The following is a 25,690-nucleotide window of genomic DNA, read 5'->3' as shown; positions in this document are numbered from 1 at the left end:
TAAATTCTCCACTGGTTGGAGTCATACCAAGCACAAAGGAAGATGGCTGTGGTTGTTGGAGGTCAATCATCTCAGTCCCAAGATATTGCTGCAGGAGTTCCTCAGGGTAGTGGCCTAGGCCCAACCATCTTTGGCTGCTTCATCAATGGCCTTGCCTCAATCATAAGGTCAGAAGTGGGGATGTTCGCTGGTGACTGCACAAATTTCAGCACCATTTGCAACTCCACCGATACTTACACAGTCCAAGTCCATATGCAGCAAAACCTGGATAACATTCAGCCTTGGGCTGTCAAGTGGCAAGCAACATTTGCATCACACAAGTGCCAAGTAATGACTATGTGCAACAAAAGAGAATCTAACCATCTCTCCTTGATATTCAATGGCATTACCATCATGAATCTCCCCACTAACAACTTGGGGGTTACCATGGACCAGAAACTAAACTAGACCAGCTAGTTAAAATACCATGGCTACAAAAGCAGATAAGAAGCTGGGAATTCAGCAGTGAGTAACTCACCTCCTGACCTCCCTAAGTGTGTCCACCGTCTACAAGGCACAAGTCAGGATAGTGATGGAATACTCTCCACTTGCCTGCATGAGTGCAGCTCCAGCAATACTCAAGACATTGAAAACCATCCAGGACAAAGCAGTCCACTTGATTGGCACCCCATCCACCACCAAAAACATTCACTCCCTTCATCACCGACACACGATGATAGCAATGCATACCATGTACAAGATGCAATGCAGCAACTCATCAAGCCTCCTTCAACGACATCTTCCAAACCTTGGAGCTCTACCACCTAGAAGGACAAGAGCAGCAGATGCATGGGAACACCACCACCTGCAAGTTCCCCTCCAAGTTACACAGCATCCTGACTTGGAACTATATTGGTTATAACTATATGGATTGGATAAAGAGAAAAAGGGAGGCTTATGATTGGATGAAGAGAAAAAGGGAAGCTTATGGCAGATAACAAGGGCCCAAACTGTGGAAGCCCCAGAGGAGCATATAATTGTAGGAGGGAAACTTAAAAAGGAAATTAGGGGAGCAAAAAGGGGGCATGAAGAAACATTGGCAGGTAAAATAAAGGAAAATCCAAAGTTATTTTACAAGTACATTAAGAATAAGAGGATAACTAGGGAAAGAGTAGGGCCTATTAAGGACCATAGTGGTAATTTGTGTGTGGAGCTGGAAGACTGAGGTAGGATTCTAAATGAATACTTTGTGTCGGTGTTCAAAGTGAAAGGGACGACGTTGGTATAGAAAACAGGCAGTTAGACTGTGATATAATTGAAGAAATTAGCATAGAAAGGGAGGAGGTTCTAAGTGGTCTAAGTGGTAATGCATTTGATGTAGTCTACTTGGATTTCAGCAAGACTTTTGATAAGGCCCCACATGGGAGACTGATAACGAAGGTAAGACCCCATAGGATCCAAGGCAATTTGGCAAATTGGATCCAGAATTGGCTGAGTGGCAGGAAGCAGAGGGCGACGGTCAAGGGGTGTTTTTGTGACTGGATGCCTGTGTCCAGTGGGGTTCCACCGGGATCAGTGTTGGGTCCCTTGCCGTTTGTGGTATACATAAATGATTTAGACTTGAATGTAGGAGGGTTGATCTGTAAGTTTGCGGATGACATGAAAATTGGTGGGGTGGTAGTGAGGAGGATAGCCTTAGATTACAGGAGGATATGGACGGGCTAGTCAGATGGGCTAATCAGTGGCAAATGGAATTAAATCCGGATAAGTGTGAGGTGATGCACTTAGGCAGGACAAACAAGGCACAGGAATACATGATGAATGATAGAACCCTGGGAAGTACCGAGGATCAGGACCTTGGTGTGCATGTCCCCTGGTCCCTTAAGCTAGTGGGACAGGTAGGTAAAGTGGTTAAGAAGGTATATGGGTTATTTGCCTTTATTAGCCGAGGCATAGAATATAAGAGCAGGGAAGTTATGCTGGAACTATATAAAATGCTGGTTAGGCCACAGCTGGAGTACCATGTGCAATTCTGGAACCCGCATTATAGGAAGAATGTGATTGCACTAGAGAGAGTGGAGAGGAAGTTTACCAGAATGTTGCCTGGGCTGGAGAGTTTTAGGTATGAGGAGAGATTGGATAGACTGGAGTTATTTTCCTTGGAGCAGAGCAGATTGAGGGGGGACATGATTGAGGTGTATAAAATTATAAAGGGCAGAGATAGGATAGACAGGAAGGAACCTCTTCCCTTGATGGAGGGATCAACAGTCAGGGAGCAGAGATTTAAGTTAAGGCAGGAGGTTTAGAGGGGATATGAGGAAGGATTTTTTCACCCAAGAGGTGGTGGGAATATGGAACTCTCTGTCTGAAAGGGTGGTAGAAGCAGAGATCCTCATAACATTTAAGAAGTATTTGGATGTGCACTTGCGATGCCATGGCATACAGGGCTATGGGCCTAGTGCTGGAAAATGGGATTAGAATAGTTAGGTACTCGTTTAACCAGTGCAGACTCGATGGGCCGAAGGGCCTTTCTCTGTGCTGTAGAACTCTATGACTCTATATTGCCGTTCGTTCACTGTCACTGGGTCAAAATCCTGGAACTCCCTAATACAGTGTGGGTGTACCGACACGAAATGGACTGCTGCGGTTCAAGAAAGTGGCTCATCACCACCTTCTCAACAGCAATTAGGGATAGGCAACAAATGCTGGCCTAGCCATCAATGTCCACATCCCGTGAAAGAATCAAAAACCTAAAAATACATAAGGATATAAAGTCAGTCAGTCTGCAGGATGCAGCTGGGCTCTTCAATAAATTTGTTCACTTAAAATAGCCTGACCCCTGCTCCTGCTCACAAATGCAACAGCTTCTCTCCTCTTCAAATGTCATCGCTTACCATCAGAGCAACTCTTCCCATCTTGCAACACCTTTATCCCACATGTCCCCACCTTTGCTATCCCCTCCATCATGTTGCCTTTCAATATTCTTATTATTATTCTTACTCTCAGCATTTACCCTCAACCCTGGAAGGGGCTCCTAAATTCTATTTTGGAGGTGAGCCCAAATGCAATCCTAGTGCTGATACTCCCCAAACCCACATTAAGCCCTATTCAAAGATGGCTATTTGGGCAAGGTACCGGAGGTGGCTGGTACTGGGGGAAACTAAGCCCTCGCATGAATCAGCGCTTTCTGGAATAAGGGAGAAAAATGAATGGCATGGCATTCAATATAGAACAGATACTGTTAGAACAGTAGACAGCAAGCATTTCTGCAACACAAACCACATTATAAGGTTTCTAGCCAATGAAACAGTGATGCATTTCTTTGCCAGCAGTTAATTGTGTGGGTGCGGAATGTAGCATTACTGGGAACAGAGTCTGCTTCAGCAATTTATGTCTTACAGAATTGCGATAAATAATGATAAAGTGCAAAGAAAACAGGATGGGATTTTTAAAAAGTACAACAAACTTTACAAAAGGAAAAAATGTAGAACATATGAAAGAGAGACACCATCAACTGATATAAATAGGGATTCTCTTGGCATAGTTACCTATCCAAAGACCCAGATATACAGCAAAATCTTTGTTATCCAGCATGCTCAGGGAATGGATGGTGTCTGTTAATCAAAAATGCTGGTTAATGCGGAGTTACATTACTCTGGACATAAGACAAGGTGCGGTATATCTTTGTTCTGGCATAATAATCAAAATTGAATCAATAATTTAATAATTTCAATGTAAAACCTAAGGATAACTTCTACAGGTTTCCATCTATTGTTATTATTAGTTTTTTTTAAAGAATGCATTATCTGAACATTGAAAGTGACTGGCATTATTGTGTTTAGAAAAGATGGAGCTGGCAGAAATTCTGGTTACTATAGAATTCCAGTTGGTAGAATTCCAGATAACAAAGTTTACTATACACAGCAACATGTTAAACTATCCTGCATTGATGTGTAATCGTCAAGACATATTCTAACCTCGAAGTAGTACGTCTTGTACAAAGACAGGAGCACAAATCAGAATATATACAAGGCCTAACAATCCCCGTGCACATGCAATCAATGCTGGGCTCGTGGCTAGTCATTCACCACACAGGAGGCAGCCATTCGGCTCATCGAGTTCACGTCAGTTCTCTGCACATCAACGCAGTCAATCCACACTCGCCCACTCATTTAAGACTGAGATGAGAAGTAATTTCTTCAGTCAAAGGATTGTGAAACTTTGGAATTCTCTACCCAGAGGGTTGTAGATGCACCATCATTAATTATATTTAAGTCTGAGATAGACAGATTTTTGGTGCCTCAGGAATTCAAGGGATAGGGAGATCAGGCGGGACAGTGGAGTTGAAGCCGGAGGTCAGCCATGAAAATATTGAATGGTGCAGCAGGCTTGATGAGCTGCATGATCTATTCCTGCTCCCATTTTTTATGCCCTTAGCCCTATAGCCCTACAAGTTTATTTTCTTCAAGTGCTCATTCAATTTGTTTTTGAAATCGTTGACAGTTTCAATTCCACACATTCATGGTCAGTGTTCCAAGTCAGTACCACTGACTGCGCAAAAAAGTTCTTCCTCATGCTGCATTTCTTGCCCAAAAGCTTAAATCTGTGTCCCCTAATCCTTGTACTATCAGCTAATGGGTATAGTTTTTCTTCGTCTACCTTATCGAATCCTGTCAAATAATCTTGGACACCTCTATCAAATCTCTCCTCAATCTCCTTGGCTGCCAGGAGAACAATCCCAGTTTTTTTCAACTTAACCTTGTAACTAAAATCTCCCATCAATGGAGCCAACGTGTAAATCTCTTCTGCGCTCTCTCAAGTACTCTCACACCCTTGCTAAAGTCCGGTGACCAGAACTGGATACAATACTCTAGTTTGGACCTGACCAGAGCTTTATAAAAGATTCAGCATACTTCCCTGCTTTTGTACTACAATGGCTGTATTTATGAAGCCCAAAATTCCATTTCCTTTGCTAATTACTCTCTCAATATGTCCTGCCACCTTTAAAGATCAATGCACATGCACCCCAGATCCCTCTGTTCTTGCACACTCTTTGGAACTGTGCCTTTAAGTCTATATTGCCGCTCCCTATCCCTTCTGTCAAAAATCACCTCTGCCCCATCTTAAATACCATCTGCCACTTGTTTGCTAGCCTGTGTCATTTTGTAGGTGATTTGTATCATCCTTACTGTTTGCCACTCCTCCAAGTTTGGTATCATAAGCAAATTTTGAAATACAGAGAATTTCAATGTCCAATCATTTATATAAAGCGAAAAAAAAGTGGTTCTAGCACTGACCTTCGGGGAACACCACTGTCTACCATCCTCCAGTCTAAAAAGTAACAACTTACCATGACTTGCTGTTTTCTGTCCTTTAAGCCAATTATTTCAATCCAATTGGACACTGATCCTCCTATTCCATGGGCATCAATTTTGTTAACCAGCCTTAATGTCCAAATGGACAACATCCACCACATTCCCTTCACCAACCTTTGCCATCAAAAAATTCAATTAGGTTAGTCAAGCATGATCTGCTTTTCACAAATCCATGCTGGTTAGCCATAATGGGCTCAAACTTCTCCAAGTGCCTGTTGGTCATTTTCCATGGTTATTGTTTCCAAAACGTTACCCACTATTAGTGTTAAACGAACTGGCAAGAAGTTGCTAGAATTATCCTTACATTCTTTCCTGAATAAGGGTACCCTCTAATATCCTTTTGTAGTGCACAGCTGATTTGTTTAATTGTGCAAGCCTTATACATTGTTTTGCACATCCACACACATGTAGTAAATTAAAGGGGCTGACTTGTGCTTGGCCTGTGCAGGAACATGCATGTAGCTTACAGAAAACATTCCAGTGAGCCATTCCTAAGTAGCCCAGAACCTGTACAGGCTAGAAAACTAATAACATAGTTATGATTGGAAGCAGTTTGGAGAAGGTTTACTCAACTAATACCTGGATTGAGCAGGTTTTCTTAAGAGGAAAGGTTGGACAGGCTAGGCTTGTATCCGCTGGAGTTTAGAAGAGTAAGAGGCGACTTGATTGAAAAATATGAGATCCTGAGGGGTCTTGGCAGGGTAGATGTGGAGAGGAAATTTGCTTTTGTGGGAGAGTCACTGTTTAAAAATAAGGGATTGCCCATTTAAGACAGAATTGAGGAGAAGCTTTTTCTCTCAGAAGGTAATGAGTCTTTGTCAAATGGCAGCGGAAGCAGAGTCTGAATATATTTAAGGCAGAGCTTGATAGATTCTTGATAAGCAAGAGGGTGAAAGATTATCGGGGTAGGCAAGAATGTGGACTTGAGGTTACAATCATATCAGCCATGATCTTACTGAATGGTGGAGCAGGGTCAAGGGGCTGAGTGGCCTATCCCTGCTCCTAATTCGTATGTTCATATGATGTGAGCAGGTAAAATAGAATCACAATCTTTACAGTGCAGGTGGTGGCCATTTGGCCCATCAAGTCCGCACTGGCTCTCTGAAAGAGCATTCCAACTCGTCCCACTCCCCTGCCTTATCCCCGTAAACTTGCACATTAATTATTTTCAGATAGGAATCCAATTCCCTATGAATACTTTGATCAAACCTGCCACCACCCACCCTCTCAGGAAGTTACCTACCAGCATTTGGTGGTTCCACAGTTGAAGGACAAGAAGCTGGGAAAAAAGTGGTGAGGGAGCTCCATTAATTAAAGAGGGCATTAATACTGTAGTGAGAGATTACCTTATTTCTAAAGATAAGGATGTAAATCAGCTTGGGTGGAACTAAGAAACAGCAAGGAGCAGAAAACATTTCTGGGAGTTGCTTATAGGCCTCACAACAGTGGTAATATAAATCACAGTATGAATCAGGAAATTAGAGGTGCATGTAACAAGGGTAATGCAGTAATCATGGAGGATTTCAATCTACATATAGACTGGGTAAACCTAATTAGTAACAAAACAAAAACAGAATTACCTGGAAAAACTCAGCAGGTCTGGCAGCATCGGCGGAGAAGAAAAGAGTTGACGTTTCGAGTCCTCATGACCCTTCGACAGAACTTGAGTTCGAGTCCAAGAAAGAGTTGAAATATAAGCTGGTTTAAGGTGTGTGTGTGGGGGGCGGAGAGATAGATAGAGAGAGAGAGAGAGGTGGGGGGGGGGGTGTGGTGTGGTTGTAGGGACAAACGAGCAGTGATAGAAGCAGATCATCAAAAGATGTCAACGACAATAGTACAATAGAACACATAGGTGTTAAAGTTAAAGTTGGTGATATTATCTAAACGAATGTGCTAATTAAGAATGGATGGTAGGGCACTCAAGGTATAGCTCTAGTGGGGGTTTTTTTTATATAATGGAAATAGGTGGGAAAAGGAAAATCTTTATAATTTATTGGAAAAAAAGGGAAGGGGGAAACAGAAAGGGGGTGGGGATGGGGGAGGGAGCTCACGACCTAAAGTTGTTGAATTCAATATTCAGTCCGGAAGGCTGTAAAGTCCCTAGTCGGAAGATGAGGTGTTGTTCCTCCAGTTTACGTTGGGCTTCACTGGAACAATGCAGCAAGCCAAGGACAGACATGTGGGCAAGAGAGCAGGGTGGAGTGTTAAAATGGCAAGCGACAGGGAGGTTTGGGTCATTCTTGTGGACAGACCCCAGGTGTTCTGCAAAGCGATCGCCCAGTTTACGTTTGGTCTCTCCAATGTAGAGGAGACCTAATTAGTACTCATGTTGTGGAGGACGAATTCTTGGAATGTGTGCGAGATGGTTTTCTAGATCAGTACGTTGAGGAGCCAACCAGGCAACAGGCTATTTCAGATCTAGTATCGTAATGAAAAAGGGCTGATTCATAATCTTGTTGTAAAGAAGCCATTAGAAAAGTGTGACTATAATATGACAAAATTTTACATTAAGTTTTAAAGTGATACAGTTCAATCAGATACTTGGGTATTAAATCTAAATAAAGGAAACTATGAGGGTATGAGGGGAAAACTGGCTAAGGTAGATTGGGAAACTATGTTAAAAGATGTGATGGTAGACAGGCAACGGCTAACAGTTAAAGAGCTAATACATAGTTACAACAAAAATGCATTCCTATAATACACAAAAACCCAGCAAGGAATGTGTTCCAACCATGGCTAATGAGACAAATCAAGGATTGCATTAAATCAAAGGAAGAGGCATATAAAGTTGCCAAAAATGATAAGCCTGAGAATTGGGAACAGTTTACAATTCTGCAAAGGAGGGCCAAGAAAAAGATTAAGAAAGGAAAAACATGAGAGTAAACTAGCAAGAAACAAAAACTGACTGTAAAAGCTTCATACATATGTAAAAAGGAAAATGAGCAAAAACAAATGAGAGTCCATTACAAGCGGATTCAGGAGAATTTATAATGGGGAATAAGGAAATGGCAGAGAAACTAAACAAATACTCGTGTTTGTTTTCATGGAGCAAAATACTAAAAACCTCCCAGAAATAGTGGAAATTCAAGAGATTAGTATACATGAGGAACTGCAGGATATTAATATCAGTAAAAAAAAATAGCACTAGAGAAACTAATGGAAATCCCCTGGACCGGATGACCTACACGTCAGAATGTTGAAAGAGGTGGCTAAAGAGAGATTAGATGCATTGGTGGTCATCTTTCTAAATTCTATAGACTCTGGAATGGTTCCTGCAGATTGGAAGGTGGCAAATGCAATCACATTATTTAAGAAAGGAGGGAGAGAGAAAACAGGAAACCGCAAACCTGTAAACCGGACATCAGTAGTACGGAAAACAAAAACAGAAAATGCTGGAAAAACTCAGCAGGTCTGACAGCATCTGTGAAGAGAAAGAGAGTTGACATTTTGAGTCCGTATGACCCTTCTTTAGAGTAATAAGGAAAATGCTCGAATTTATAATATGAAATGAAAGTGCCATAGTCCCAGAGGACCATAGGCTGCTCTCTCATTAGAGAGAGATGCCTGGTAGTGAGTTTAACCTGAGGGTCACCACACCTCAAGCAAGGGGCGAGGTTGAGAAGGTTGACTTCAGCCGGTATGGGAAATGAACCTGTGCTGTTGGCACTACTCTGCATCACAAACCAGCCATCCAGCCAACTGAGCTAATTGGCCCCCAGGTTATGATAATACACTTAAAACAAAATGGTAGGATTGGGCAAAATCAACAGGGATTTATGAAAGGGTAACTATGTTGCACAAAACTATTGTAGTATTTTGAGGCTGTAACTAACAGAATAGGTAAGGGGGAACCTGTAGATGTGTTATATTTAGATCTTAAGAAAGCTTTTGATAAGGTCCCACACAAAAGATTAGTAAACAAAATTAGGGCACATGGGATTGGGGGAAATATACTGGCATGGATTGAGAACTGGTTAACAGACAGAAAACAGAGAGTAAGAATAAATGGGTCATTTTCAGGTTGGCAGACTGTAACTAGTGAGGTACAACAAGGCGTGGCCCCCAGGTATTCACAATCTGCACCACTGATTTGGATATGGGATTAAATGTAATATTTCCAAGTTTGCAGATGACACTAAACTAGGTGGAAGTGTGGGCTGAGAGGAGGATGCGAAGGGGAAAGGCTAAGTGAGTGGACAAAAATTTGGCAGGTGGAGTATAATGTGGAGAAATGAGAGGTTATCCACTTTGGTAGGAGAAACAGAAAGAGAGTATTTCTTAAATGGTGAGAGGCTGGCAAGTGTTGAGCTTCAAAGGGACTTGGGTGTCCTTGTTCAAGAAAGCTAACATGCAGGTACAACAAGCAATTTGGAGACAAATGGTAAGTTTGCCTTCATCACAAGAGGATTTGTGTATAGGAGTAAAGATGTCTTTACTGCAATTATATAGAGCCTTGATGAGGCTGCAGCTGGAATAGTGCATGCAGCTTTGGTCTCCTTACCCAAGGAAAGTGCAACAAAGGTTCACTAAATTAATTCCTGGGATGAAGGGATTGTCCTATGAGGAAAGAATAAATAGACTGGGCCTTTGTTCTCTGGAGTTTAGATGAATGAGCGGTGATTTCGTACACACATACAAAATTCTTACAGGGCTCAGGGTAGATGCAGGAAGGATGTTTCCCCTGGCTGGGGTGTCTAGAACCAGGGGACAAAGTCTCAGAAAAAGGGACAGGTCATTTAGGTCTGAGATAAGGAGGAATTTCTTCACTCAGAGTGTGGTGAATCTTTGGAATTCTCTGCTGTGGAGCTGTGGAGGCTCAGTCATTGAGTATGTTCAAGATTGAGATTGACATTTTTAATATGTAAAAATCTATCAAGGGACACGGGGATAGTGCAGGAAAATGGTGTTGAAGTAGAAGATCAGCCACGATCCCACTGAATGGCAGAGTAGGCTCAAAGGGCTGAATGGCCTACTCCTGCTCCTACTTCTTATGTTCTTATAGCTCACTCATCAGAAACCTCCCTCATCCTCTGTTCTATTAAACTATAAGAGGTCAAGAAAAGGCTTCCATTTACATAGAACCTATTGTGACCTCAGAACAATCCAAATCATCTTTATAGCCAATTAGGTCCTTCTGAAGAGTAGTCACTGTTGTAACATAGGAAATTTTTTGACAACCTTGCAGTGACTTCTTGTATACACACATTATCACCAGGATTACTAACATCCTACGGGGGGGGGCGGAGAATCACCATTCAGCCAATATACTTATTGTGTAAACCACAACTCAAATTACTGTCAAGCAGCCCTGCAACTTCATTGATCTCTAGCTCAAAATATTCCCCTCAGATGCAACCCATATTTGGAGGAGCAAGATACAGATCTATACTTTTGTCCATTTTATACAAGTAGTCTTTTTTTAAATTTATTTATGGGATGTGGGTGTCATTGGCCAGGTCAGCATTTATTGCCCATCCTTAATTGCCCTTGAGAAGGTGGTAGTGAGCTTCTTGAGCTGCTCCAGTCTATGTGATGTAGGTATACCCGAAGTGCAGTTACGGAGGGGGTTCTAGGATTTTGACCCAGTGACAGTGAAGGAACAGTGATATGTTTCCAAGTCAGGATGGTGAGTGACTTGGAGGGGAACTTCCAGGTGGTGGTGTTCCCATCTATCTGCTGTGTTTGTCCTTCCTAGATGGTAGTGGTCATGGGTTTGGAAGGTGCTGTCGAAGGAGCCTTGGTGAATTCCTGCAGTGTATCTTGTCGATGGTACACACTGCTGCCACTGTTCGTTGCTGGTGGAGGCAGTGAATGTTTGAGGGCGGTGTGCCAATCAAGCTGGCTGCTTCATCCTTCAAGCTTGAGTATTGTTGGAGTTGCATTCATCAAGATAAGCGGAGAGCATTCCATCACATTCCTGACTTGTGCCTTGTAGATGTTGGACAGGCTTTGGGGAGTCAGGAGCTGAGTTATTCGTCGCATGACTCCTAGCCTTTGACCTGCTCTTGTAGCCACAGTATTTATATGGCTAGTGCAGTTCAATTTCTGATCAATGGTAACCCCCAGGATGTTGATATTGGGGGATTCGGCAATAGTAATGCCATTGAATGTCAAAAGCCAATGGTTAGAATATCTCTTGTTGGAGATGATCATTGCTTGGCACTTGTGTGGTGTGAATATTACTTGCCACTTGTCAGCCCAAGCCTGGATATTGTTCAGATCTTGCTATATTTGGATATGGACTTCAGTTATCTGAGGAGTCATGAAAGGTGCTGAGCATCGCACAATCAGCGAACATCTCACTTCTGACCTTATGATGGAGTGAAGGTCATTGGTGAAGCAAATGAGGGTGGTTGTGCCTAGGATACTACCCTAGGGAACTCCTGCAATGATTTGCACTAGGTATGACTCCAACCAGCAGAGTGTTTTCCCCAATTCCCATTGATTACAGTTTTGCCGGGGCTCCTTGATGCCACACTTAGTCAAATGCTGCCTTGATGTCAAGGGCAGTCTCTCTCATCTCACCTCTGGAGTTCAGCTCTTTGTTCCATGTTTGAACCAAGGCTGTAATGAGGTTATTTGGCAGTACAGACCTTGAGTATTGCTGAAAAAGAGAGACATGTCTAAGTTTTTTGTCTTGCACTCATCAAGAAATCACAAGAAGACCCAAATAAGTGGGAAAACAACAAATTATACTCTATGTGAAGAGTATGCTAATTGGTTGGAAAGTGCCATTGCCATGGAGAATGCACCACTGGTGGTGACCGGCAGTATGTGTGGTATATGAATTTCTGTGTGATGCTAGGTATGTAGGCTGTATGTTCCAAAAACTGGCAGATCATATCAAAAGCATATCCCAACCACTGCTCTCAAAAGGCAGGGTACAGACCGTACCCAACGAGCCCATGCTTGCAAAATTCAAAGGTGTCCAACATTAGATGTGATTCCGTGATTGGCAACATTTGCTACATAACCCTCAGCGTGCTAAGAATTACATTGACAACCAATTCAAGATTGTCAGTCGGGCTCACAATGTGGCGCATTTGCGTGTACTGGAAGCTACATATAATAATACACAGAGCCCTGTTCGTTGCAGACAGAAAGAACATGTACATACATTGCATCTGTTTCAGCTAAACAAAATAAATGACAGCCATTTGCTGGCTCATTCCTCAGGTCAATACCTTGACCAATCAAGGTTTAAATTTCAGACAATGCTTGGCAGTTTACTCTCAGTCACCATCAGTAGTGTATTCCCCATGGTAACGCTATTTACCAACCAATCAGCACTCTCCTCACATACAGTATAAATTGTTGGTTCCCCCTTATATTGATATTCTTGAGTGTGTCCTGATGAGTGCAAGACAAAAAACTTAGACATATCTCTTTTTTCAACAATATACAAATAGTTTTGGTACAAAAATGCCATACTATTTCTATTATGCTGAACTGAAATCCAAGTGATAGTACCAAAAGTCATGAGAGTAAACGTTACCAAGTCATTTATATTTCTGTCACAAGGGTACACGACAGCTATTTATTTCCAACATAGACGCATAACCAGCTTCTTGAGTGTTCACTAGAAATGTAAATTGCTTTATGTTATCCCTCACCTCTAATCCCAGCAACTTTGATGATGAATCACTGAAAAACTTGTTTACCCAGTGACTGCTTGTTCATACAGTGAAGTAACTTGGTGGTTCATATTTACTCAACCAATACAATAGATCTGGGCTTGTCTCAGAAAACTGAGACATACCTGTGTGAGACACAGGCACATTTACATAAACCCTGCCAACATTTTAAAATAGTTGCTTAAAAAACCTTTGCTACAGTTGTGCATCAGAAAGGAGCATCAAATTCCCAGAGCTTCAGGTCGTGACAGCTGAGGACATGGCCATCAATGATGGAGTGATTACAATTAGGATACTTAAAGGGCCAAAATTAAAGGAGCAACACAAAAAGCAAAATACTTCAGATGCTGGAAATCTGAAATAAAAACAAAAAATGCTGTAAATATTCAGCAGGTTAGGCAGCATCTGTGGAAAGAAACAGCGTTAACGTTTCAGGTCAAGTTGACCTTTCATCATCTATTGAAGGGTCATCTCGACCCAAAATGTTAACTGTTTCTCTCCACAGATACGGCCAGACCTGCTGAGTATTTCCAGCATCTGATTTTGTTTCAGAATTAAAGGAGCACAGGTGTCTCAGAGGGATACAGGAATTTATAGATACAGATTTGAAGGATGGAGGGATTTGAAAACAAGGATAAGAATGGACAAACTTGCTTTATATAGTCTTTCACGACTCCCCAAAATGCCTCAAATAAGTACTTTTGAAATATAGTTATTGTTATAATGTAGGAAAATGGCACAGCCAATTTGAATGCAGGAAAATCTCAAGCAGCAAAGAGGCAGAGAACCAGATTATGTTTTAGCATTATTAGATAAAAGATAAGTATAGAATCTTAGAATATAGGAGGCTACCATTCAGACCATCATGCTTGCGCCAGCTCTTTGAAAGAGCTTTCCACTTAGTCTATTTTTACTTAGTTCTGTTGAAGAGTCATGCGGACTCAAAACATTAACTGTGTTCCTCTCCGCAGATGCTGCCAGACCTACTGAGTTTTTCCAGGTATTTTTATTTTTGTTTTGGATTTCCAGCATCCGCAGTTTTTTGCTTTTTTCCACTTAGTCCCTTGATATTTCCCCATAGCCCTGCTATGTATACCCACAGGAACACCCCTTCCAGCATGCAGATTGAAACCTGCAATTCAGCAGACAACAGGGACTTTCATGGTCCATCTGGCCTCAGCTATCAGTAAACGGGGTAAAACCACAAGATAAAGCATATGCTTCCCAGCAGGGTTGAAATTACCTGGTTTGTTCTGCAAGGGCATGTACAACTGTGAACATAAATTAAAGGGTAGTGCAAACAGTGTCAAATGCAAACAGCACCTTCATTCCATGAACCAGTAATTAAACTCAATTACAGCAAATTCAGAGCAATCCATAAAAAAAAAAACAAAAACAGAATTACCTGGAAAAACTCATCAGGTCTGGCAGCATCGGCGGAGAAGAAAAGAGTTGACGTTTCGAGTCCTCATGACCCTTTGACAGAACTTGAGTTCAAGTCCAAGAAAGAGTTGAAATATAAGCTGGTTTAAGGTGTGTGTGTGGGGGGAGGAGAGAGAGAGAGAGAGAGGTGGGGGGGGGTGGGGTGTGGTTGTAGGGACAAACAAGCAGTGATAGAAGCAGATCATCAAAAGATGTCAACAACAATGGTACAAAAGAACACATAGGTGTTAAAGTTAAAGTTAGTGATATTATCTAAACGAATGTGCTAATTAAGAATGGATGGTAGGGCACTCAAGGTATAGCTCTAGTGGGGGTGTTTTTTTTTTAAATAATGGAAATAGGTGGGAAAAGGAAAATCTTTATAATTTATTGGAAAAAAAAGGAAGGGGGAAACAGAAAGGGGGTGGGGATGGGGGAGGGAGCTCACGACCTAAAGTTGTTGAATTCAATATTCAGTCCAGAAGGCTGTAAAGTGCCTAGTCGGAAGATGAGGTGTTGTTCCTCCAGTTTGCGTTGGGCTTCACTGGAACAATGCAGCAAGCCAAGGACAGACATGTGGGCAAGAGAGCAGGGTGGAGTGTTAAAATGGCAAGCGACAGGGAGGTTTGGGTCATTCTTGCGGACAGACTGCAGGTGTTCTGCAAAGCGGTCACCCAGTTTACGTTTGGTCTCTCCAATGTAGAGGAGACCACATTGGGAGCAACAAATTGTCTTTATTTTTTGTTTTTATCAGAGCAATCCATGGTCATTTAAATCAGAATCCTTTGAAGGGTGAACTCACATTTACAATGGAGCGACAGTCACAAGGTTTTGTGATGTAAATCTTGGCCTGACTGCAGTGGAGAGAAACAGTCTGGGTGCATTTACAGCAGAGGTAAATTTCCTACTCCAAATGTGAGAATACTCAGTGCCCCAAGAGAAATGAGGCCAAGTGAGAACTTCTTGTTAATTACACATTTGCACTCTACTTCAGTCCTTTCTTCCCTTTACCCAGCTAAACCAGTGTGGGGTCAGGCAGCCTTCAGTGGCATCCTTCCATCTTGTAAGATGATGGTTTGCAAGTGATAGTCAACTTGTTAAGCATCGTCTGGTATGCCTCAGGAGCTTCTCTCTGGCATGGCAGTCTCTGTCACATTTGCTGACCTAGAGAGTGGGCTGAAAATGTGTATGAGACCTCACACCAGAGTATAACCAACAGGTGCAATTCCTTTTTGCTTCAAAGATATGGTTTTATTTTTAGTTTACTCAAATTATGCTCAAAGTACTCAAGTTTCAGATCTACTTAAAGTATTTCCTCCAGTACTAGTCACACGATAAGCATTCAGCATTGAATGCTCAGGAGTGAATGTATTATCCAATATCCAATTACACAACTGTACAAACACACACACTTCTCCAATCTTTCCTACAGTAGGTATACATCAGCATTGTGGTTATGTTACCTGGCTAGTAATCCAGGGGCAAGGATGAATGTTCTGGACACAAGTTCAAATCCCACCATGACAGTGGAGGAATTTTAAATTCAGTTAATTAAATAAATCTGAAATAAAAGGCTTGTCTGAGTAATGGTGACTATGAAACTACCAGATTATCATTAAAAAAACCCCATCAGATTCACGAATACCCTTTCGGTAAGCAAATCTGCTATCCTTACCTAGACTGGTCTTCATGTGATTCCATGCCCATAGCAATATGGTTGACTCTCAAATGCCCTCTGAAATTGTCCAACCTGCCACTCAGTTGCACCCACTCTTTTTAATAAGAAAACCAGATGGACCATGCTGATGATCGAACTTGGCCTTCTCCCAAGAGAGAGGCCAGTCTTCAGAAATTAGATTCACTCCATGTGAAATCAGTTGAGCACACTGTAAAGCAAAGGCTATGGACCCTGACAACAGAAAGGAAGAGGAAAACTGAGCTCCTTTATCCTCTCATTGTCTGTCCATTAGCAGAGGTGTCTTTGAATGTGTTTAATGTCGGCTGTGGCGTGCTTCCCCAAACCTCCAGTTTGTGAGATCCAATTTTCTAAGTAAAATGCACCAAACTCTTTATGAGTAACTCAGAAGGTTAGTTTATGCCACATTCGGTGGGGGAGGGGAGGGGGGAGGGAGTATTCACATGCATGCTTACAGAGTAAGTGGGGGTGCGGAGGGGGGAGATAGAAAAGAGGGAGTTTTTACAACTATGGATAATAACAGTAAAAGAACCGAAGAAATTAATGTTAGTTTACATGCTTCCCAGAAAGTCAAAGTTCAAAGGGTGTTTCCTTTGTAGCAGATTTCAATCCAGATGAGTTCCTGGTTGTACCGAGCAACACAAAAATCCTTGAAACAAGTGATGTTGCAGGACAATGGGATTCCTGTGCTTAAGACTGCTTGGCAGGCGACGAACAGAGACTTTTAAAATCAAACAGACTTTGAGAAGTTGAAAGATGGTAGCTAGCTGCTTTGTCAGCCTGGAGCCCTGCTGCTATTCTTTTCCAATTGGAAGTCATCGGCAGACCTGCTCGTTTCTCAGTTCTCAAATGAATAGAGATGTCAAAATGGTCACAAGTCATGTGACCTTCTTCCTCCACAATTGTTTCAAAAGGGATGTTGATTTGGTGTCTAGATCTGGCCTCTGTTCTATGGCTTATAATGTCCCAGTCACTAGCCTCTGAAAGAGTCAGCATCCATGTTGAGGATCTTGCTTCATGGAGCTATTGCTTGGGCAGACCCTGTAACTTTGCTAGAGGGATAAGCTGATCAAGGTGCAAATGACGTCATTGTCCCTTCAATGGTCCCCTTTTGAAATGGGCCTGGATAGTCCCAGGTCTGAGAAGGATCTGTTACAACTTTGCAGGAATCACGAGTTTTGATCTCTACAAGTCACCTGGTTTTGTGATTATAATGTCCTTACAATGGGGGAGTGAGATTCCACAAGGATGAGAGGGGAGCTCTTTTGTTCTTATAACTCCTGTTGGAAGCTTGCAGATGGCCAATTCTGAGAGTCAAGTGGTTTGTAACAGCCATCTTTTTGATTCAGCAAAAGCCCACTTAAAAAAAAACAAAAAAGAGTAAAGATTGATGTACACAGCTCTGATTTATTTTCATGTGTAATTGACACGACATAGTACTGAAGACTTGTGCTCCAGAGCTAACCGCAGCCCTCACCAAGCTGGCGTCAACGTTAAGAGGTGGAAAACTGCCACAGTTCACAAAAAGCAGGTCAAACCCTAAGTGGCTATTTACTGCCCCTGTCCGCTCTCAATTATCAGCAAAGTGGCAGAAGGTGTCACTGACAGTGCTATCAAGTGGCACTTACTCCTTAACAACTGGCATGCTAACGCTCAGTTTGGGCTCTAGACCTCAATACAGCCTTTGCTCAGAACTAAATTCAGAGGTGAGGTAGCATTTGACTGAGGAGCATCAAGAAGTCCTAGTGAAATTAAAGTCAAAGGAATTCACAGGAAAACTCTCTACTGAGCACAAAGAAAGATAGCCATAGTTGTTGGAGGCCAATCATCTCAGCCCCAGGACATTTCTGCAGAAACTCCTCAGGATAGCGTTCCAGGCCCAACCATTTTCAGTTGCTTCATTGATAACCCAGCTTCCAACATAAGGTCAGAGGTGGAGATGTTCACTAATGATTTCCTAGTGTTCAGTTCCAGTTCTATTCATAACACCTCACATAATGAAGCAGTCCATTTCTACATGCAGCAAGACCTGGATGACATTCAGGCTTGGGCTGGTAAGTGACAAGCACCATTCACATGCTGGTCAATGATCATCTCCAACGAGAGAATCTAACTACCTTCCCTGACACTCAACAATATTAACATTATTGAATCCACCACCATAATCATCCTGGAAATCACCACTGATCAGTAAGTTAACTGCACCAAACATAAATATTGTAGCCAAAATAGGTCAGAGGCTGGGAATTCAGCAGCAAGTATCTCACCTCCTGCCTCCCCAGAGGCTTTCCACCAGTTACAACACACAAGGGCTGTGATGGAATACTCCCCACTTACCTGGATGAGTGCAACTCTGACAAGACTCAAGAATTTCAACACCATCCAGGACAAAGTTACCTACTTCATTGGCATCCCATTCACCACTTCTAATTCCCTCCACCACAGGATGCACTGCAGCAACTCGCCAAGGCTCCTTCCAAACCCACAGCCTCTACCACCTAGAAGAACAAAGGCAACAACTCAATGGGAACATCACCACATGCAAGTTCCCCTCTAAGCCACACATCATCCTGGCATGGAACTATATCACCATTCTTTCACTGTCCCAAGATCAAAATTCTGGAACTCCCTTCCGAACAGCACTGGGAGCGTGCCTACAATACAGAGACTGCAATGGTTCAAAGTGGTAGCTGACCACCATCTTCTGAAGGGCAATTGGGAATGGACAATAAATTCTAGCTCTGCCAGCAAAATCCACATCCCATGAGAATAAATAAAAGACTGAAAATTTCTTCATTGAAGAGGAGCAAAAGATACCAGGGTGGTAGAGCTGGCTTTAAACTAAATAATGAGAAGGATCATGCAAGAGAAGATGCAGTAAATCAAAGGGAAACGACGAGGTAATAGAGCAGAGTAGCAATTTGGGTAATGATAACCAAAGTGTGGCAGGAAGAGACAGAGAGTTCAAGGTAGATAAGGCCAGAGAGTACAAAAATGGCAAAAACACAAAATTAAAGGCTCAACAGCTGAATGCATGCAGCATTTGTTACAAAATGGATGAATTGTTAGCACAGAGAGAAATAAATATATATGATCTGAACACCATTACAGAGATAAAAGCAAAATACCGTGGATGCTGGAAATCTGAAACAAAAACAGAAAATGCTGGAAAAACTCAGCAGGTCTGGCAGCATCTGTAGAGAGAAAAACAGAGTTAACGCTGCGAATCCATATGACCCTTCTTCAGAGCTGAAGAGAAGTGGAAATGTGATTAAAATAATACTGTTTAGGGGGCATGGAGCCATTGAAGCTGGATAGAAGGCTATCAATAGGTGGGGGCAAAGGAAAGATTGACAAAGATGTCATGAACTAAAGGACAAAAGGTTGGCCAAGGCTGGGACCTACCTAAATATTGAAGGGTATTTGACATTTCCAAAAGATAGGGAGCTAAGAAAAGGTGGTGTGGTGGTGAGTACTTTCCATCTGTATTCACAATAGCGAAGGACGATGTAGGTATAGAAATCAGGGAGGGGACTGTGAAATACTTGAACAAATTAGCATTGAGAGGGAGGGGGTATTAGCGGTTTTAGCAGGCTTAAAGGTGGATAAATCCCCAGGCCCAGGTGAGATATATTCCAGGCTGCTGTGGGAGGCAAGGGAGGAGATTGCAGGGGCCCTGATATTAATTTTCAAATCCTCTCTGGCCAAAGGAGATATACCAGAGGACTGGATGACAGCTAATGTGGTACCATTATTCAAGGAGGCTGGTTGGGATAAACCAGGGAACTATAGGTAGGTTTGCCCTGTACTCTCACTATTACCTCCTTGAATGCCTTCCACTGCTCTGACACAGTTTTATCTGCAAGTAGCTGCTCCCAGTCCACTTGGGCCAAATTGCATCTCATCTCAGTAAAATTAGCCTTTCCCCAGTTTAGAACTTTTATTCCTGGCCCAGCCTTATCCTTTTCCATAACTAGTTTAAATTTAACTGACCCATCCACCACTACGCTCCCCTGTCTGGCTGAACTTGTTCTCACACTGAACAATTTCTCCTTTAAGTCCTCTCACTTCCTCCAAATAAAAGGTGTGGCTATGGGTACCCGCATGGGCCCCAGCTATGCCTGTCTCTTTATGGGGTATGTGAAACATTCCTTGTTCCAGCCCTACTCCAACCCCCTACCACAACTCTTTCTCCAGTACATCGATGATTACTTCGGTGCTGCTTCATGCTCTCGTTGGGACCTGGATAAATTTATTAATTTTGCTTCCAATCTCCACCCCTCCACCATTTTCACATGGTCTATCTCTGACACTTCCCTTCCCTTGCTTGACCTCTCTCTCTCAATTTCTGGTGATGGACTGTCCACCAATATCCATTACAAGCCTACCGACTCCCACAGCTACCTCGACTACAGCTCCTCACACCCCGCTTCCTGTAAGGACTCCATCCCATTCTCTTAGTTCCTTCACCTCCGTCGCATCTGTTCTGATGATGCTACCTTCAAATACAGTTCTTCTGACATGTCTTCCTTCTTCCTTAACTGAGGTTTTCCACCCACGGTAGTTGACAGGGCCCTCAACCGTGTCCGGCCCATCTCCCGCGCATCCGTCCTCACATCTTCTCCTCCCTCCCAGAAACATGATAGGGTCCCCCTTGTCCTCACTTATCACCCCACCAGCCTCCGCATTCAAAGGAGCATCCTCCGCCATTTCCACCAACTCCAGCATGATGCCACCACCAAACACATCTTCCCTTCACCCCCCTGGCCGCATTCCGTAGGGATCATTCCCTCCGGGACACCCTGGTCCACTCCTCCATCATACCCTACTCCTCAACCCCATCACACGGCACCTCCCCATGCAAACGCAGAAGATGCAACACCTGCCCCTTCACTTCCTCTCTCCTCACCGTCCAAGGGCCCAAACACTCCTTTCAAGTGAAGCAGCATTTCACTTGCACTTACCTCAACTTAGTCTACTGCATTCGTTGCTCCCAATGCGGTCTCCTCTACAGTGGAGAGACCAAACGCAGGCTGGGTGAGCGCTTTACAGAACACCTTCGATCTGTCCGCAAGCATTACCCAGACCTCCCTGTCGCTTGCCATTTCAACACTCCACCCTGCTCTCTTGCCCATATGTCTATCCTTGGCTTGCTGCATTGTTCCAGTGAAGCTCAATGCAAACTGGAGGAACAGCACCTCATCTTCCAACTAGGCACTTTACAGCCCTCCGGACTGAATATTGAGTTCAACAATTTTAGAGCTTGAACTCTCTCCTATATCCCCACCCCCTTTCTGTTTCTTCCCCCTCCTTTTTGTTTTTTCTAATAATTTATATAGATTTTTCTTTTCCCACCTATTTCCATTATTTTTAAATGTATTTCCACCCATCGTTTATCTATACTTTTTTTGCCCTTTTAGTCTTATTTCACCCCACTAGAGCTATCTATACCTTGCTTGTCCTGCTCTCCACTCTTAATTAGCACATTCCTTTGGATAATATCACCACCTTCAACACCTTTTTGTTCTTTTGTCTGTGACATCTTTTGGTTATTTCCTCCTATCCCTGGCTGCTTGTCCCAATAACTCCATCCCGCACCCCTCCCCACCCCCCCAAACCAGCTTATATTTCATCCCTTTCCTATTTTTACTTAGTTCTGTTGAAGAGTCATGAGGACTCGAAACATCAACTGTGCTCTTCTCCGCCGATGCTGCCAGACCTGTTGAGTTTTTCCAGGTATTCCTGTTTGTTCTAAATTTAGCTGAGTTATGGTGACGATGCTCCCCTACTGATATGCCTTCTTCCTGCCCGGGTTCACTTCGGTATATTAGGTCCAGAATTGCCCCCTCCCTTGTTGGGCTTTCTGCATACTGGATGTAACTTAAAAATTTTGGTCCCTCCCTACCTTGCACATTAAAACTGTCCCAGTCAATATTTGGGTAGTTAAAATCCCATACTATTACTGCCTTATTCTTACACTTCTCTGAAATTTGATTACATATTTGATCCTCTATCTCTCCCTGACTCTTTGGGGGCCTGCAGTACACACCCAACAGTGTGTTTGCCCCTTTTGCGTTTTTTTACTCCTACCCATATGGCCTCATTTGATGATCCTTCCAAGCTATCATACTTCCTCACTGCTATAATTTATTCCTTGATCAATATTGCGACCACACACCCCCTCCTCTTCTACCCCCTCTCTATCCCGTCTGAATGCCTTTTAACCAGGAATGTTGAGCTGCCAATCCTGCCCTTCTTTTAGCCAAGCCTCGGTCATAGCTATGATATCATACTTCCACTTGCCTATTTGTGCCCTTAGCTCATCTGTCTTATCTTCAGGCTCCTAGCATTAAAATATATTCCATTTAGCCTTGCTAAACTCACTCCTTTCTTATCCAGGCTATGTTTCCTCTGCCCTCCAGACTTACTCACTAGTGTTTTAACTTCTAATTCCATCTCAGCTTCTCTCCCCTCTGAACTACTTTACAGGATCCCATCCCCCTGCCAATTTAGTTTAAATCTGCCCCAGCAGCATTAGCAAACCTCCCCCTGAAGACGTACCCTCCAAAAGCTTGAAGTCAACCAAAACTCTGCTGCCCATGTAAGACTCCTTACACAGCACCTTCTAAACTCACGACTGCCACCACGTAGAAGGACAAGGGCAGCAGATAAATGGAAACACCGCCATCTGGAAGCTCTCCTCCAAGTCACTCACCATCCTGACTTGGAAATATATCACCATTCCTTCACTGTCGCTGGGTCAAAAGGGAACTCCCTTCCTAACAGCACTGTGGGTGTACCTACAACACATGGACTGCAGCGGCTCAAGAAGGCAGCTCACCACCACCTTCTCTCTAGAGATGGGCAGTAAATGCTGGCCCAGCCAGCGAAGCTCACATCCCATGAATGAATAAAAAGGCAATGTTCCATTTGACAAATGAGGCTTATTATGGAGCTCCACTAAGTTTTATATTTTCAGATCCAAAGACGCCCTTCCCTTATTTCTCTCCCTCTTCTTGATTAGCTGCTCAAGCTCATTTCACAACCAAATTTCAATCACATTCATTTGGCAACCCAAATGGCACCTTTGCCATTAGTCTCATGAAATACCTCAAAATGATTCAAAGTCAATCTATTAATCTTTGCATAATGCACAATGAAAGCCTGATCAATCTTTTCACAAATACAGTAGCTGCAGGTAGCAATAGCTTCCATTCAGATTAACGGACTTAAAATTCTGAATATTTTACTATCTGTAAGTTAATCAGCCTGCAGTCTCATGCATTATTCGCACCACTTATCAAAACTGCTGAGATTTCACATGGCACTTTTGGTTTCTATGCTGATTGCAACAGGCAAACATCAGCATGCAGTTAGTAAGACTACCTGTTAAGGAAATACACTGGCTGTGGAGTACAAGGATAAATTTATAGAGGTTACAAATTTAAATCGCTGTACCATTTATGTAACTGACGAGCTTACTTACTTTCAACCACTTTTTAAAAAGCACAAAAGCACTAGTCATTACAATCTCATCATGGTTTGCACTGTGCTGGTCAATTCTGTGTTAAGCATCACCTGGTGTGGTTCAGGAGCCCTACTCTGGCATGGCTGTAGGATTTTCTGAAGCGAAAGACAGTGGATAAGGAAGTGAATGATTTGGTGGACCTTCTGCCAGTTTTTCATTTCTGCTTAACTCTTCCAATGCCCTTTCAAACAGTCAGCTTTCAGAGGTCACAGCTGTCAGCAACTGTCTCCCAGCCAGTGTCAATGCCCACCATCTTCATATCTTGCTTGCAGGTATCCTTGTAACAAGAGGTATGGACATCCAGGAGGTCATGACCCAGTGGCCAATCCACCATACAGAAGGTCTTTGAGCTACAGCCATCATCCATCCAATGAATGTGGCTGAGTGAGCGCAGACATCGTTAGTTCAAAATGAGTGTATGCTGACAGAATTAGCATGCTCCAGGACCTCCGAGTTGGTGACTCTGCCCTTCCAAGAGATGTTGAGGAGACGTCTGAGCCAATGAAGGTGCAAAATGTTCAATCTTTTCTGCTGCCTAGCATATGCTGTCCAGGTCTCACGCTAGTGGAGTGTGCTGAGGACGTAGGCTTGGTAGACTCACAGTTTGGCGTTAGTCAGGTTGCTGTTGTTCCATTCTCTCTTACTCAGCTTGGACAGAACAGCTGCAGCTTTTGCAATATTTGTGTTGATTTCAGCATCAAGTGATAGGTTGTTGGTAACTATGGACCTAGATATGTGAAGCTATCAACAACCCCCAGTGTCAGATTGTCAATGCTAATAGATAGCGGTATGGCAACACCCTGGACCATGACATTTGTCTTCCTGATGCTGGTGGTCAAACCAAGCCCTTTACAGGCAAGGATCTGCCCCTTTGCCGCTTCAGTAGAGAATGTTAGTTAGGGCAACACTCTGAGGACTTGGGAGTACCTTTGTTTTTAATCTTAGGCGAGCAACACTGCACAGCTTTCCGTCAGTTAGACCATAAGACATAGGAGCAGAAATTAGGCCAATCGGCCCATCAAGTCTGCTCCACCATTCGATCATGGCTGAAAAGTTTCTCAACCCCATTCTCCTGCCTTCTCCCTGTAACCTTTGATCCCCTTACCAATCAAGAACCCATCTATCTCAGTCTTAAATACACTCAATGACCTGGCCTCCACAGCCTTCTGTGGCAATGAATTCCATAGATTCACCACTCTCTGGCTAAAGACGTTTCTCCTCATCTCTGTTCTAAAAGGTCTTGCCTTTACTCTGAGGCTGTGCCCTTGGGTCCTAGTCTCTCCTACTAATGTAAACATCTTCCCCACGTCCACTCTATCCAGGCCTTTCAGTATTCTGCAAGTTTCAATCAGATCCCCCCTCATCCTTCTAAACTCCATCGAGTATAGACCCAGAGTCCTCAAACGTTCCTCATTTGTTAAGCCTTTTATTCCTGGGATCATTCTCGTGAACCTCCTCTGAAACCTCTCCAGGGCCAGCACATCCTTCCTGAGATACGGGGCCCAAAATTGCTCATAATATTCTAAATGTGGTCTGAACAGAGCCTTATAAAGCCTTAGCAGCACATCCCTGCTTTTATATTCTAGTCCTCTCGAAATAAATGCCAACATTGCATTTGCCTTCCTAACTACCGACTCAACCTGCAAGTTAACCTTAAGAGAATCCTGGGCTAGGACTCTCAAGTCCCTTTGCACTCCAGATTTCTGAATTCTCTCCCCATTTAGAAAATAGTCTATGCCTCTATTCTTCCTACCAAAATGCATGACCTCACACTTCCCCACATTGTATTCCATCTGCCACTTCTTTGCCCATTCTCCTAACCTGTCCAAATCCTTCTGCAGCCTCCCTGCCTTCTCAATACTACCTGTCCCTCCACCTATCTTTGTATCATCTGCAAACTTAGCCAGGATGCCCTCAGTTCCTTCATCTAGATCATTAATGTATAAAGTGAAAAGCTGTGGTCCCAACACTGATTCCTGCGGAACTCCACTAGGCACTGGCCGCCATCCTGAGAAGGACCCCCTTATCCCCACTCTCTGCCTCCTGCCAGACAGCC

At 43.1% G+C, this 25,690-nt stretch overlaps 1 protein-coding gene across 6 annotated transcripts in view; it reads right to left on the bottom strand.

Moving 5' to 3' along the window:
• The window catches only part of LOC121272117 (tight junction protein ZO-1-like), a 162,124-nt gene that overhangs the window by 93,970 nt on the left and 42,464 nt on the right, over positions 1-25,690 (bottom strand). The window contains exon 2 of one of the 6 annotated variants that reach the window (XM_041178574.1): positions 3,528-3,593. The exons of the other annotated variants lie outside the window; for them this stretch is intronic. The gene's annotated coding sequence lies outside the window, so the exon portion shown is untranslated. The remainder of the gene's footprint in view (positions 1-3,527; positions 3,594-25,690) is intronic. 6 annotated transcript variants of the gene reach the window in all.

The sequence above is a fragment of the Carcharodon carcharias genome, chromosome 32 (genome assembly GCF_017639515.1).
Source record: "Carcharodon carcharias isolate sCarCar2 chromosome 32, sCarCar2.pri, whole genome shotgun sequence".
Classification (NCBI taxonomy): Eukaryota; Metazoa; Chordata; class Chondrichthyes; order Lamniformes; family Lamnidae; genus Carcharodon; species Carcharodon carcharias.
The sequence above is the reverse complement of the archived record's forward strand: the minus strand, read 5'-3'. Positions and strand labels throughout refer to the sequence as shown.